Raw genomic sequence first — 4,163 nt, forward strand, 5'->3', positions numbered from 1 at the left:
TTTACCTCAATCCCATTCTCACTCCCCCTCCCATGAAAGTGCTTCTCGCTTTTCATTTTGATTTTGTTAATTGGGATACTCACTCTTTGCCCTCTTGTTAGTCTGGCTAAGGGTTTATTCATCTTGTGGATTTTCTCAAAGAATCAGCTCCTGGTTTTGTTAGTTATTTTTGTCTCTGCTTGGTTGATTTCAGCTCTGAGTTTGATTATTTCCTGATGTCTACTCCTCTTGGATGTGTTTAGTTTTCTTTGTTCTAGAGTTTTCAAGTGTGTTATCAAGCGGCTATTGTATGCTCTCTCTAGTTTCTTTTTGTAGGCACTCAGATGTATGAGTTTTCCTATGCAAAATGCTTCTATTGTGTCCCATATGTTTGGGGATGTTGTGCTATCATTATCATTAAATTCTAAAATGTCTTTAATTTTGTTCTTTATTTTTCTTGACCATGTTATCATTGAGTAGAGCATTGCTCATCTTCAATATGTATGTGGACTTTCTGTTGTTTATATTGTTATTGATGACCAGCCTTTGTCCATGCTAATATGACTATTTCCTGTGACATGTGAATTCTGCTCAAATTATCTAGATTTCTCTGGGTGGAAAAGTTTAAATGTTGCTACTTTTAGAGAATCAGGCACTTTAAATATTTTGATTTATATTTTAACACAATTAATTGTATGAAATTTTACTACATAGATTCTTCATAAAATGTATTTGGATTATGGTAAGCTTAGGTTTTTGTTAAAAATAACTTTTAGAGTAAAACTGCAATTGGAAATGTTTATTTTTTAGAGCTACTCATATATTTTATCTCAAAGACATTTCAAAGTCATTTTATGCTCCAGAAAAAATTAATATAGTCACTATGTCCTCATGCCTTCCGTGAGGTGGCGGCCGTGCACCGCCATCTTGTGCAGTGGCAGTAAGAACACGCTGTATGCTAAGACCTGACGTCTAGCGCTGCTTTGGCTACTGTATGCCCCATAGTAAGGGGATCCTTGTCTCCAGAAGAGCTGGATATTCTTTGTTCCAATTATGGCACACAGGTTAACTCGAATTGCTATTGTCAACCATGATAAATGCAAACCTAAGAAATGTTGACAGGAGTGCAAAAACAGTTGCCCTGTGGTTCGGATGGGAAAATTATGCATAGAGGTTACACCCCAGAGAAAAATAGCATGGATTTCTGAAACTCTTTGTATTGGTTGAGGTATTTGTATTAAGAATTGTCCCTTTGGCGCCTGGTCAATTGTTAATTTGCCAAGCAACTTTGAAAAAGAAACAACGCATCGCTATTGTGCCAATGCCTTCAAGCTTCACAGGTTGCCTATCCCTCGTCCAGGTGAAGTTTTGGGATTAGTTGGAACTAATGGTATTGGAAAGTCAACTGCACTAAAAATTTTAGCGGGAAAGCAAAATTGGAAAGTATGATGATTCACCTGATTGGCAAGAGATTTTGACTAATTTTCGTGGATCTGAATTACAAAATTACTTCACTAAAATTCTAGAAGATGACTTAAAAGCCATCATCAAACCTCAATATGTAGACCAAATTCCCAAAGCTGCAAAGGGGACAGTGGGCTCTGTTCTGGACTGAAAAGATGAGACAAAGACACAGGCAATCATCTGTCAGCAGCTCGATTTAACTCACCTTAAAGAAGGAAATGTCGAAGATCTTTCAGGAGGAGAGTTGCAGAGATTTGCTTGTGCTTTCGTTTGCATACAGAAAGCTGATATTTTTATGTTTGATGAACCTTCCAGTTACCTTGATGTCAAGCAACGTTTAAAGGCTGCCATTACTATCCGATCTCTAATAAATTCAGATAGATACATCATTGTGGTGGAGCACGATCTGAGTGTGCTAGACTATCTGACTTCATCTGATATCTCCATGGCGTCCCGAGTGCCTACGGTGTTGTCACTATGCCTTTTAGTGTAAGAGAAGGCATGAATATATTTTTGGATGACTATATCCCAACAGAGAACTTGAGGTTTAGGGATGTGTCACTTGTTTTTAAGGTAGCTGAGACAGCAAATGAAGAAGAAATTAAAAAGATGTGCATGTACTAAAAAATGGGAGAATTTGAGCTAGCAATTGTAGCTGGAGAGTTCACTGACTGAGAAATCATAGTGATGCTTGGGGACAAAGGTACAGGTAAAACCACATTTATCAGAATGCTTGCTGGAAGGCTTAAACCAGACGAAGGAGGAGACATACCAGTTCTAAATGTCAGTTACAAGCCACAGAAAATCAGTTCCAAATCAACAAAAAGTGTTCGCCAGTTACTGCATGAAAATATCAGAGATGCTTACACTCATCCACAGTTTGTGACTTATGTCATGAAGCCCCTACAGACTGAGAACATTATTGACGAAGAGGTACAGACGTCTGGTGGTGAACTTCAGCGAGCGGCTTTAGCTCTTTGTTTGGGCAAACCTGCTGACATCTACTTAATTGATGAACCATCTGCATATTTGGATTCTGAGCAAAGATTAATGGCAGCTTGGGTCATCAAACGTTCCATTCTCCATGCAAAGAAGACGGCTTTTGTTGTAGAACATGACTTCATCATGGCCACCTACCTAGCAGATCGTGTCATCGTTTTTGATGGTGTTCCATCTAAGAACACAGTTGCAAACAGTCCTCAGACTCTTCTGGCTGGCATGAACAAATTTTTGTCTCAGCTCGAAATTTCATTCAGACGAGACCCCAACAACTACAGACCACAAATAAATAAGCTCAATTCAATCAAGGACGTGGAGCAAAAGAAGAGTGGAAACTACTTTTTCTTGGATGATTAGATGGAATCTGAACTTATCAATAAGCCATTTACTTACTGGGATTTTTATCATATAAAACTTTAACCAGGTTTTATGGCCCCACATACTCTGGAGCTTGAAGGATGATTTTCTTAATGTGACATCGAAAGCCAGTTGTCTTGTAAATTGTTGTTTAAGAACTATTCTGTTCCTAAGATTAAATCTTTGTGCATACAAAACTAACATAGAGACATTTCAGATATCAGTTGCCTCCAGATTTTCACGATCTGCGGGGAGATTTTCAGTTGTATATTATATTCACGTACTGCATGCTTCCTGGTGTTGCCCATCTTTAAAATCTTGGATAAAATCTGTATTTAATGGAACTGCCCTCTTCTAAAAGCTACAGTCTGACACATGAGCATCAGGGTTATATTGGCTACTTTGTTCAGTCTGTGCTCTGTATTTTCTATCAGTGTGTGCTTCTAAAGAACAGTGTCTACTACAAACACCATTGTTGGAAGATGTTTATGACCAACTTATGCATTGTTTTTCATGTTTTTTTGGTGCTTCTGAACATCTGTCAAAAATTATTTCAGTGCCCTAATTTAACTCTTCTTTTTTAGTTCTTACATAAGATCTATCTATCTAGCCACAGTAATGTTACTTTTATAAATATATATAATCACGATCAAAATTAGGGAGGAGGCATTTCTGAAGATTATTTGCTTCCTGTAAACTATAGGCTTGGGCTGAGGCGTTGGTTCAGTCAGTAAAGTGCAAGCTGCACACTCAGGAGGACATATTTGAGAAGTAGGAGGAATACCGGGCTGGGAAGTGAAGTCAAGCAGATCCACAAAGTTCACTGGCCACCCAGCCCACCACAATCAACCAAACAGTGCCATGTTCAATAGAAAGTCCCTTCTCAAAAAACTAAGTTGACAAGACACCTTCTATCAAACTTCTGGCCCTAACACACTGATATACATACACATACACACACGCACGCGCACACACACACACACACACACACACAAAACCCTATAGATACAGGCTTTATAGTTGGTGCCTATGTATCTGGATTTTTAGGGTTTCAGTTTTAGGTTTATTTTGAGACAGTGTGTACTACACCCCAAGCTGGCCACAAATTAGGTATCCAACCTTAAATTTCTAGCCCACTACCTAGGTTTAGATTACACAGTACTGAGGATCAAACCCAGGACCTTGTGTGTGTTAGGCAAGCACTCTCACAACTGACCTACATCCCTAAACCTACATATTTATAGACCTCAGTTTCTTCTATTGAACAACCAAGGATAATCTTAAACAACTTCTGCGGTTGGGGGGGGGGAGTAACAGGACAAAGTATCCATTGCTGCAGTGCATACTCATTTGTAGGTTTGGAA

The 4,163-nt window shown here is 38.7% G+C and overlaps 1 pseudogene across 1 annotated transcript; it reads left to right on the plus strand.

Annotated features, from left to right (window-relative positions):
- The first annotated feature begins 1,011 nt into the window (after positions 1-1,011).
- On the plus strand, positions 1,012-2,799 carry LOC308414702 (ATP-binding cassette sub-family E member 1-like; annotated as a pseudogene). The gene has a single exon. The product of its transcript is annotated as an ATP-binding cassette sub-family E member 1-like (transcript).
- The last annotated feature ends 1,364 nt before the right edge of the window (positions 2,800-4,163 follow it).

This window comes from Micromys minutus (assembly GCF_963924665.1).
Source record: "Micromys minutus genome assembly, chromosome: X".
Taxonomy (NCBI): Eukaryota; Metazoa; Chordata; class Mammalia; order Rodentia; family Muridae; genus Micromys; species Micromys minutus.